This window comes from Patagioenas fasciata, chromosome Z, assembly GCF_037038585.1.
Source record: "Patagioenas fasciata isolate bPatFas1 chromosome Z, bPatFas1.hap1, whole genome shotgun sequence".
NCBI classification, from domain to species: domain Eukaryota; kingdom Metazoa; phylum Chordata; class Aves; order Columbiformes; family Columbidae; genus Patagioenas; species Patagioenas fasciata.
In genome coordinates, this window is record NC_092560.1 from 18,666,196 (window position 1) to 18,678,879 (window position 12,684).

A 12,684-nucleotide genomic window follows, 5' to 3' on the forward strand; every position below is an offset into this window, starting at 1 on the left:
ACCATGATCATGAACTTCTAATTAGTTCTGTACAGTTAATTTTAACTAGAAATTAACTTTCCCAGAATAAAAAATACCAATGTCATATTTTGCCCAAGCAGTTCAGGTGAGAACTGAAGGATCAAGTGAGTAGGATCTTGTTCCTGGCCCTTCGCTGAACTCCAGAGGTGACTGGGACCAGAACTGCTGAAACATGGAGTAGTCTGTGAGTATGCAAATATACCTTTTGAGTCCAGTGGGAAGACTCAAGCACTGGGGTGGATCAGACTCTTCTCTCATGTGTGTCTCAACTTCACATGTACAAAATCATAAGAATACTTTTTTTTTTTTTCCCACGTAAGTTTCATCCATGTTGTCTGTTTAGATTGTGGTCCTGAAGCAGTGATGATGTCTTGCTGTCTTTATCCCTAGCACAATGGGACTCTTAGCTTGATGGGAACCTCTAGACATTAGTGTGTTACAGATAACAATAGGGACAACAATGCACTATTGCCTCAGTTTTGAAATGTCCCTCTCATTGCTACAGGAACTGAAGCCCACATAATAATTCTCCTAACTAGGTAGACCAGAAAGCGGTACCAGCTACTAACCAGATACTCATGGTAGGAGAAGCTGCTAGAATTGGAGTTGTTGCCTGAGTGAAGCCATGACCCTTCTGAATAAAGAATTCTTGCACTGCCATAGTCAGTCTGGAAAAAGTAAATGTAAGCAGAGTTTGAAAAATGTATACCCATGGGCCAAAGCACTATGGAGTCAACGGCTTTGGATCAGTCACTGTATGTGCAATATATATGGTAAAAACGAAAGGATTCTAAGCTGTTAGGTGTTATAAGTAAAGAATATTTTTTGGAGATATATGATTTTCATCCTGACATAATCCCTTCAAGCACTGCCAAGAAAACTGAACACTGCACAGGAAAAGTAAACACCCTTTTACATACAGACCTCCCAAACTAGTTCTAAGGAAATGAAATTATTCTCATTTTTATGTGGTTAAACCATATGAAAGTGATATAAAATAACTCTTATTGTTTCTAAAATAAACATTCATCAGTGTGGAGACAGGTTTGCCTGGAAGCATCTTACTTAATGTCTGACACCTGCCAGCATAGAGACATCCCTCAGTGCATGAGGGCTTGGTGGCAGCTGTGTACATGTGCATGCAACAGACTGAGCAAACCCCATACAATATCAATAATGCCTTCCTCTTGTCCTCTGTCAATCTTCGTGTCCTGCATTGGACCCTGCAGACTCAGAAGCCTACTCAGAACCCATAGATGTCCTCCCTTTTGTGTTATCAATCTGGAGATGTGTTTGTGGGAAATATTGCTGTAACAATGGTGTGATGGGCTTTCTTAAGTCTTCTTTAGCAGGCATATCTCATGTTGAGTCAGTATTCCCAGCGTCAGGTCTTAAATACCACACAGAATGTCACCTTAAGCTTTGGACAGCAGAGACATTTACTGTCAAGCCTGTTTGGGTAGCATGCTTTCCTGCAGTGAAGCTTCAGGATTGAGATGAGGACTTCCAGGTCAGTTCCTGGCTTTAGAATCAAACTAGTCTCAAAGAAAGGGGCACAAAGCTAAGAATTTAACTACTACTAATTTTTCATTCAGCTGTTAAAACACTCATAAAATCAGACTGCTCCTTTGACATGAAGTGTGAGAGCTAAGACCTCCACCTAAGTGTTTAAACTTGAATCTGAGTCTCTAGGAAGTGATCTCCCTACTGTGTTGGTTTGGTTTGTGTTAGAGAGATCATTGCAAATATATGTACAGTATAACCACACCTCAGAGGAAAACTGAGATTTAATTAAGCTTTTAAAAAGTTATTACTTGATTAAGAAATAAAAATGAAAATGTAAAGCACTTTTAAATTGGCAGCAGCAGTAACAGAAAAAAAAATTCATGCTAAGTTCAAATCTGCTGTTCAGTGTCAGCCTGACAAAGTCTGATTTTCAGTATCACCAACATTACAAGGGAGCTGAACAGGCAGGCAAGATTTCAGGAGATTATTGTGCACAGGGGAGAGTGAGGTGCTTTTCTTCAAAAAGCATCTTCCTTACAAGTGAAAGGAATCCATTAAAGAGATGCCTATGTAGCCAACACATGCAAGCAGATCAAAGTCACAGTGAGAGTGCTCTGGGAGCTGAAAGAAGTGGCCTGCTTTCACTCTGTACACTTATCAGTATTGATGAATATTGCAGCTCATTATAGCTGAAGGTGGCGGGGAGCCAATATTTATATAACAGAGCTGAACAGAAGAAAACACAGGAGGAACTCAGAAGTCAGAGAAGAACAGAGGGCAAATGGAATATTCACCAACTCTACAAACAGCAACTTCTGTTGCTAGAGTAACCTTCTGACATGTTCCAAGCAATATATATAACGTTCCTTACACTAAAAAAGTCTTGCTGCCCTTTGAATTGAACACAGAGAATATCAACAATTAGAGCGAGTCAGAAAAAAGGGTTTGTGTTTTCCTGCCAACACTTTGAACAGTAGGAGGTTGTCCACTGGGTCTTTCAGGGGACTACTGTAAATGCAGAATGCATAACCACAGAAGAACATTAAAAAAACTTTAGGTAAGTGAATTGATTTGGCAACTAATTGTTTTAAGAGGCTGACAGACATATTGGTTACTGAAAAGTACCTCAAAAGAGACATTAAGTGTGTTGTATAATTGTGGCATTGAGATAAACATCAGAAATGGCTGTTTATAATATAGCTACACACATCAGTATAGGCTTGATAGATAAATGAATACCAGTTTTTGTCTCAAGTTTAGATTTGTGCTTACGCTTGAAATAGAAACTTCTTACAAGGAGGTTGTTCAGTATATTATGTGAGATACAATGAAATAGGTCCTTGGTAGCTCCTTTCAAAAATGAAGATAGGAAACTGTTGAGAAACAGAGTAAATTAGTACCAAGGTAGAAAGTTGGTTAAGAAGTAATACAGAGAGGAAGAGTGGAATTTGAGGAATAGAACAGAAATGGTATAAATTGTGCTTTTAATAGCAGATGTTAGAAACTGAATGAGAAGTGCAGAGAGGGACACACAGTATGGGAACCACAACAGCGTGGAGTAATATCCCTTTCCCTAAACCTTCATTGAAGTAATGCAAAAACACAAGAACCACTAAATTATGAAATAAATTGTGCACATCAGTGTATGAAGTGTTCTCATGTGATTCTGCTACAAAGAAGCAAAAGGGCAATTTAACATCCTGCTGCCCATGACAGAGCTACTTTATGTTGAAGACTCCCTGGCACTTTTCACACCAGTGCTCTCCATACTGTCTCATAAGCCAACACGTTTTCTTAGGCCTAACTTTATGCCATATGGAAAATGTTATAAAACAGATGTTCCTGAAGGAGAAATCAAAAAGCTTACAGACACCAGAAAACAAAGAAAGAAAAAGCTCAGCCGGTGAGAAAGTTGTGCAATGCACTGATTACTTGTTATATGAAATATCATCTAAAATGAAGTATTTTAAAAATTAAGTAACTGAAAAATGCATGTAGATGCATGGAAAGAATATACAAGAAACCTGACTCTACAACCTGTAAGATTAATATTCATGAACATGCGATTTTGTCCCACAGAATAACAGGACTCTTCTAAAATCTAAAGATGCCTTTGCTAAAATGATCAATGCAGGAAAGAAGTAAAGGAGATGTCACTGGATTGAATGGACAAAGAAAGCAGATTCATGAATGAAACAGTGTTCAGATAACAGTGAGTGGGCTGAAGTAATTCTTTAGCAAGTCCAAGTTCATAAGCAGTACTACCACAAAACCAGCAGATGATGTGAGCTTCTTGCTGACCTGGCTGGCAGTATTACAGCGATAATATTTTCATTAGGATGAACTGCTCCTGAACTGTTTCACCAGTGCAGAAGGTACAAACAAGCTGTCTCTCAAAATCAGGCATACAAGGTTTTTCTCTAGCTTTCTAGGTGGGGGAGGGGAAAGTAGTTGAACTTAACTATATATAACTCCATGGTAATGTGACTGAACTTGGGAAACTCCCAATACCTCCATACATTTGAGTTCCCTTCAATGCCCTTCTTATAACATATCATTAGTAAGACAGTGCAAAAAATTTGTTCCAAGAGCACATACCAACCTACTATTTCCTTTCTACTTTCCCATTTGAGATCCTGAAACTGTGACTGATAATCTGTTTAGTAACTCATTCACTCTTCTGCAACAGAAGATGTTTTTCCTCACACTGACATGCACAGATCCAAACATGCAGGATCTCCTCACACGAAGTGAGGGGGCTCTAAACTCATGTTACGCCCACAAATAACCAAAACAGCCACAGTTAAGTATTCAGATTAATGGAAGCGTAATGCAAGATATGATTCTGACTCAAAAAACGCATGGAAGTAAAAGTTACTATATTCAAAGTGACGGTGTCAGAAAGGTTATGATGTGTATAGGCAAATTTGTACTGAAACAGTTCATATCTTTATCCAAATAGTTATATTGGTATAGGTTTGTCTGCAGAATCCACAGACTTCAGAATAGTGACTCAATACACTTCTCCCCTAACTTGCCCTGAAGGAAAAGCTGCCTTTGTCAATCACAGGATTCTGTGTGAGTGGTTCAAGTCTTTCCCAAGGCTGTGAAGGACTAAGATCTACTAACAGCTGGTTACAGCATGGAATAGGTCAGCTCGGTCACATTTATAACACGTAACTGCACATCACCACTCTGCTCTATCAGAGGGACCTTCAATGCTTAACAATGTTAGCAGAGAGGCCAAAGGAGTGGAGATAATTGAAGATATAAATTTTCATGGACACAAATAGGAGGGCTTGCTGTGTTTCTGCCAGTGTGACAGTCCTGCTTGGCAGATACAGTACTTTATGTTTAATTGGGCTGGGTCCTTCTGTAAGTACTTAATTCACTCCAAATTGGATGAAAATGTAGAAGCCTCCTCCACTTATTCAATGTGTGAATCTTTCTGATGTGTGAGTATGGTACAGAACTGAACAGTACCTTTTCAAAGTTAGAGCCATAATTTTATTCTCCTTTTACATACCTTATCTTTTCATCCAAAAGGGTTTATTGGTTTTAAAATACTAGGTATTCCTCAGATCGCTGCTATAAGCTACTTCAGCAGTACTGTAAATGGAAGATATAATAGTGCTTTTCATTTCACCCATTTTTAAAGGAAGTGATGACATGTAGTTAAAATCTACTATTTGTAAGATCCTGTAGTTTATTTCACAGGTTAATACTGCGGTGAGAAAGTTAATCCTGGCCACTATGCTATAAAACATTTCACTTAACTTAATACTTGGCACAAGAGCAGAGACGTGCTCTTTATCGTCACTGTTGAGAAAGCTTTCTTTCGAGAGTGAAATCCCACTGTTGAGGCAGTAAATTAATACTCAAGAAAGTTAAGAATAAATGTAGAGAAAAAAATATACTTAGAAGTTAACACATGACAAACTGAAGTGAGAGAATATTTGTCCAAAATACTGAAAAATACCAAGTGGCAGTGAATATTAAATTCCGGTTAGCACGGGCATTAGAGAAGGGTGGAGAGAAGCAGACTGTATTAAGGTGACTAAACCCAGGAAATTAGCAGTGACAGGGAAAAAAAAAAGAGGAGAAATTGTCATCTGTAGAGGGACTCACTAAGTCCTTACTGTGATTTTAAGCTCATGCTCATCACAAACCATGCTATAAAAAAAAAATCTGTGTTAGGGCATGGTGAGATTGTTTCGAAACAAGGATGTACTAACTTGGTGAAGCTTGTGACCTGGAGATTTGTGTAGTGGAAAATAGTCCATCTAGATGTATCAGATCCTGAATAAGAAGTGTCATCTACCATTTTTTGAAGTAAGAAGAAAGTATAATACGAGCTATTAAAAAAATACAATTGTTCTCTAATGCTTTATGAACGTAGTACTCTGAATGGAATATCAACTGAGATGGAGGAAAATGTCTGAGTGAAATTTGATCTAATGGAGGAACCATCATATTCTTTAAAAAAGTAAAATGTCAGAAGAAGAGGTCTAAAATTTTAAACTAGAAGAGCTGGGGGCAGATTGTGATGTAGACTCCAGAGCTGCCCCACTGACCCTGGCAACTTGCAAGTTGCTTTGCTTCACACTTAGATGTGACACACATGGCTGAAAAGGATCATTCCCTGTGGGTCTCCTTGGTGACTTCACTGTCATTGCTTTCGAGTAAGAGATACTGAGGAGCATGCAGTTACTGCTCCACCACAGGCAACACATCCAGCAAGAAAAGGGAAGGAAAGGGCTGTCAGAAACACCTTGAATGATCTCTTAACAACTGGAAAGAGTACAAACAGGGAGATCATATTATAAAATTATATATTATATTATAAAGTTATATATTATCAAAAAGGGGGAGAGAAAGATACATGTGTTTATGTCAAATATTAATACCTTTTAAGGCCAAGGTGGTATTACCATAGTGCAGGCACAACGTAACAGAGCCACCTAGGGACAGATGTTTAGACACCTTTGTACTGTCCCATCTTTAGCAAAGTAAATCTAGACAAAAAAATGCGATCGTGATTCTCTCACTGAGCCCATGACTTCTGTTTAAGCTGTTTCTTGATCTAAAGCTTCAAATAAGGGTGAATCTACCCTGTGACAGCATAATCCAGAGGTGGGCTATGAAGATGATGAGGGGTCTGGAGCACCTTTCTTATGAGGAAAGACTGAGAGAGCTGGGTTTGTTAGCCTGGAAAAGAGAAGCTGAGAGAGGATCTTATAAATGTTTATTAAGTATCTCAAGGGTGGGGGTCAAGATGATGGGACCAGACTCCTTTCAGTGGTGTCTACTAACAGGGTGAGGAGAAACAGGCATAGACTGAAGCATAGGAGGTTCTGTCTGAATATGTGGAAAAAGTTCTTTACTCTGAGGATGCCAGAGCACTGAAACAGGGAGCCCAGAGAGGTGGTAGAGTCTCCTTCTCTGAAGACATTCAAATCCCACCTGGACACATTTCCGTGCGACCTGCTCTGGGTGAACCTGCTTTAGCAGGTGGATTGGACTAGATGATCTACAGAGGTCCCTTCCAATCCCAACCACTTTGTGATTCTGTGATTCCTTCTAATGTCTGATTCTCCAGCCTACTCCATCAATGGTTCAAGCTGTGGCCTATGATCCCGGGAGGTTGTGTGGACTACATCTTAAGAAGCTGTCAAAGACATTTTTGATGCACTTCAGTTCAAAATAGACTTAAATACATCCCACTTAAAAAATTCAAGGGTTTGTGAGGGGTTGGAAGTCTTTCTGTGGCACAACAACGCAACAATACTACACTTCATTAATGCTAGTTCTAACTTATACCTCTGAGAAAAGACTGCAACAAAACAAGAACTGTTATCTCTTGCCAGTAAGTTTATACTGCAGTACCCGCGAACATAACAAGTTGCAAATCTTTTAATCTTTTCCATGAACTAGACAGAGATGCTCTAATATTTCACCTGAGCAATGCAAGACACATATGCAGTGACACAGTCCCATGCACATACGTCACCTTTAATTGATTAGAGAAATCTCTGGCCCTTCCACACATATTGAACTCATTTCATATTGTTGATGGGAGCACATCTTACATTAAGTCTGACCTACCAGCAACCTAATGTCTCATGTCTCCAAAGGCATTGAAAAACATGTTGATTTTTTTTGCCTTTATAGTTTGGTTCCATCTGGGAAATGAAATAGAGCAAAACAGATGGATGATACTGAATTAACCAAATAAACATTAAAATAATAACAGGTAATGTATTATACAAACACAAAACAAGCAGATGCAGGGGAATAAAAGAAGAAAAAGAACAGGAAAAGAAAATACTGTGCCATGAGCTAGAGCCCAGTCTAACTCATGCTATCTTGACACTTCAGTCAGGTATCAGGACCAGTCAGATGGTTTTGTATCTTTTCTTGCTGACAACAGAGGTTTCAAGGAGTAGAGGGGGAGTGCTGAGGTGAAATCATGTGCTACTCCTAGAACTCTCTGGGTTTTGTTTGTTTGTTTGTGTTTTTGTTTGTTTATTTGTTGTTGTGTGTGTGTTTTGTATTTTTTGGTTTTGTGTTTGTTGTTTTTTTTTTTTTTTTAAGTTTTGTAGCATTCTGCTGTTCTTTTTTTTTTGTACAGGAATAAAAGCTGAGTTCTGAAAATATGCAAGAACAAAGCTGTAGAAATTGCTTGGAATTTCCTCCATTTTCAGCCATCTGGCTTTCATTGCTTTTCTTCTCTCTCTGCTCCTTCATAAGTGTTTACCAAATCTTTTCAACACGCATTGACCAAGCTATTGAGCAGTTATAATTAATAACACAGTTACAGCATTCTCTTTCACCTCTTCGGTAGAGTTTGTTGGCTCACCATGAGGTGCTCATGCTGTTGTTGTTATAAACAACAGCAATTATATCTGATTAGATGATGACTGCCTCTGTCTTTTGGGTTGTGGAGACTGGGGAAAAACATCTTGGATACGAGTCATTTTTGTTGTTGAAAACAGTAAAACCAACATTGAAACAGGGTTTTTCTGATTGTTTTTTGAGTAATTTAGAATACAAACATAGCAATTTGCAAAATTGAGTGATCTGCCCTTCAATTTTTTGAGCTTAAAGAAGAAATTCCTAGACACCGAACAGCTATTTAGTGTTTAGTTCTCGGAAGACTCTGCTCTGCTCAAGTATTGCTATGTAATTCATGAAGTGATACAGTGTGATTGGCACAAACCAAGTTACTGATAGAATGAATTAAAATAGTCATAGCCTTCATTCCTCTCTTTTCTGAAGAAAGCATGCTGGGTTTCCCAGTACATCAAAACAGCATATAGAATTTTTATAGAAATATCAAAGAGTATAACAACTTAATAACATTAAATTTTACACTGTAACTACTCTGCTGAAAATCAGTTTTTAGCTCCCAACTTAGCAATGAGCTCCACAGAGTTCCACTATTTCTTAGTCCAGTGCAAAATGGGATCTTTTGTTATACTGTTTTCCCTGAAAAAAGGGACTGGGCTTGTCTTCTGCTATTGTTCCTGAAGAAATAGGCAAAAACCTCTCAGTAAAGTCTGAAACCACAGGAAACTCAGCTTCTTTGGGATTTGAATATGGATGCGATCTTGCAATTTTTGTGTGTAACTCTTCCTGGTTTTCTTCTGTCTTTTGTAAGAATTTAAAGCATGAGATTTTGTTGACTCCATACAGCTGTGAATATCTGAAGACAGATTTTTGTGTTTTTTTCTGTCTCTCTTCAATGGACTCAGAATAGTAATATGCTAAAATATTAAGCCAGTATTTCACTGGAAATTATAAAGCTCTCTCAGCTGCTATACAAGCATCATCTCCTTTCAGTGTTTCCATAAATCTGAAGTATTGCCAGTATATTCTAGTTTTTATAATATTTTGTTCCAGAAGAGAACAGAGCAATTAGGAACTGAAGATGATGATACCACAGGTTAATTTCAAGATGAAGCATTAAGTGACTAATGAATTCTAGTCTATCCATATTTATTCTCAGCAGGGAGCAAAAAGAACAGCATTAGTCAGGATTCCCTTAGCATCATTATTCTTAACTGTCAAAAAAGAAAGATGAAACAAAACCAGAATGAAATTCCTCTTCCCTGACTACTCCTACAATAAGTATCTTGAGGTGTATGCCTTCTGACCCTCTAGAAAGGCTGACTAGATTTTGTGGTTCAATGCTTTTGTTTATCTGTACGAAATCAGCTAAACCAAGTGTTGACCAGGAAAGGCTTATATGACTAACACTTTGAGAGGCTACAGATAATGCCACATGTAATTAAAAGTCCCAGCAGCAGAAGCAACATTAAGCTTGGAATTTCTAATTTTTAAAATGTTTTCTCTCTTAAACTAAGCAAGATCTTTAACTGTCTTAAATTCTAGACATACACATTGAATTCTGAGCATGCTGGGCATCACTGGAATAATTTTTCCAAATATGTTAGGAAGGAATTTTTGTTCTCTCGGGTGAGACTTCTCAACTTTTTCTTCATGCTGTGGACAACATCCCCTTGTCCACTGAGACATTTGTCATCATCTCATTTTCAGCAAACTGCTTCCTCTACCAACCACAACTGTTTGCTCCAATAGTCACTTACACATCAAGGCCAATTTAGGAAAGTTTTTTTTTTTTATATTTTTAGCTTCTGTTAATGCACTTTAGCAGCTGGAAAACAGAGAGAAGAGCCAACACTATGAGACCAGCCAGCTCTCTCTATAAGCCATCAGCAAAAGCTCTGGGAAGTATCACTGGCTCACAGATCACATTTTGGGAACTTCTGTAAGCGGGATCTAAATTCACAGCTACAGTGCATTACAAATTTTGGACTTGTCAGTCAGTAGCAATGCCTTCATCAGCATTCATAGGGGCAGTATATTAGCCTAAATTTCCACCAGATTCCTGGATCAGGATTTCTGAATTAGAACCCTGAAACAAACTAAGATTAAAACAAAGACAAAAGCCTAAAGCCTTTTTTTTTTTTTTCTTCATGTGTTATCTTTGGAAGTCTTAAGAATGCCATAATTAATGATTATAAAGAAGTTATTATTATAGACTAAACACTATCAGTTTAATTAATATACGATTGTATTTAATATAGTGGCATTAGTAGACATAACACTTGAGAAGCTCCAGGAAATAAGGAAGTTGCCCTGTCACAGCCTGCCTGGGAGACCCATCAACTTTCCTTCTTGCCCCTCTTTCCATTAGCCATACTGCCTGCTGTCTGCAGCCTTGAGTTTTAGGCTTACTTGCTCTTACCAGAGAAACCATTTTGCAGAACACGTGCTGTTCTTCATCCTGTGTCACTTAAATCTCTGCAGACAGGCAATTTCCTCCAGACTGAGGGGGCTGGAGGGAGAGGAGATGTATATACAGGGAAGGGAGTAATTCCCCATATTTCAATTGCAGCCCTAGGAATGGATGAAAGCTTCTTAGTCTCCCTCAACTCAGTTCCCTTTCACCTCTGCTCTGCTCACTGATGGCCTAATTCTCACCTTCAGTATGATTACCTTGTAATCCATGGAGCGAACTATATGCCCAAGTCTGCTTTAAACTAGCTCCACTCTGGTAGCAAGGTTACCATAGTGGTATGGATTATCACACAGACTAGTTCAAAAAGTTTTCATCCAATTTCTCAGACTACTTTTGTAACAGAACTCAAATACTGGCCTATATGACTGTGCCTTATTTTTTCTTAACCAGTGAATAATTATTTTCCATGTCACAATCAATATGTGATCAATCTCCTACCGTGCACTCTCAGCTCCAGTGATGCTGTTACCTATCAATTACAGTGACATTTCCATCTACAAAGTTCTTTCCAAGCATTAATATAATACTTGTGTGTTATTGTCAGCAATACAGACAATTCAATAAAGTCAGGGTTGCAATATACTCATAAGAAATTGTTGTAATGCTTTGGTGAAATATCTCAGCCTATTTGGCTCTGCTTATCACAGACTCAAAATCCTGATCATCCAATCAAACTATTTTGTCCTTATCATTCTTGAATACTGGCCATATTTGATGCTATGTTTAATTTTTAATGTGAATTTTCTCTGTTTAACCCAAATCTACTAATATTAATACAAATATTCCTCTGTATAGGCTACTGTCATATAAAATATACATACACTTACCAATATACACTCTAAGGAATATCTACCACCTGGACAGCATTGTGTGTTTTAAATAGTTCAACATTATAAATCAACGTATTTCAAATCTGCTGCACTACCAGATGAGAGTAAATGCACCTATGTACAGCTGGAAATAAAGACAATATGTATATAGAGCATCTTGAAGACTTGACAGGCCCAGGTGTATTTAAATAAACCACGGAAACCTCATGACAGCTATTTTCTGTCAAAAGATACAGATGTGAATCTCTGCAAATGAAGATCTGCTGCTTTTAGGGTCAGGATTATGGAATCTGCCTTAGGCCAGGGAGAGAAGGGTTGTGCAAAACCTTTTGTGAGAGAGGAGGTTGGAAAACTCTCCTTAAACTTGACACAACTCTGAATAGAGTTAAGCCAGTCGATGAACTGTCTGCCTGCAGGACCTGTGTAGACAAGTGGTCTGAAGTTTGCCCTTTGGTTTTACCACCACTTTGCACTTCCCAGGCAATATGACTGTGGCATGAAGAGGCTATAAGCCCCTGCAGTCAGAGAAAGAGCATGTATGAAGCAGTGGGTACCTCCAGACTGAAAGCCCATTGAGTCTGGCATCACAACTTATTCACAATTCCTTTTTTTTGTACTGCTAGTGTTGTTTAAATGGCTTTGGGCAACACACTAGACTACAGTTACCCACCCCTGGGTATTTGTTTTGCTTTTTGCATGAAGTCCTCAAAATCCATTAAACAATGTCTGGACAAGACTGAAGAGCCCTGGCATCCTGATCTGCTCTAGCAATGACCTGGTTGTGCCAATTTGCTGTCTTCCGCAGCAGCAGGGCTTTACTCACATCACAGCTGTTCATGTCAGCTACAAGGAGTCCCCGGGGCAGTGACACAAATCTGCTGAGCACAGAGAGCTGAGTCTGTGCTACTGTAACCGGGGAGACACCTCAGGGTCTCATCTGTGTACTTCACTCCTGTGCTTCGGAAATATTTCCAGTAATGACCAGATCCAACCACTGCTGGC

At 38.6% G+C, this 12,684-nt stretch overlaps 1 protein-coding gene across 3 annotated transcripts in view; it reads right to left on the minus strand.

Annotated features, from left to right (window-relative positions):
• Positions 1-12,684, minus strand: part of ADAMTSL1 (ADAMTS like 1) — a 443,632-nt gene that overhangs the window by 66,531 nt on the left and 364,417 nt on the right. The gene's annotated exons all lie outside the window — the stretch shown is intronic.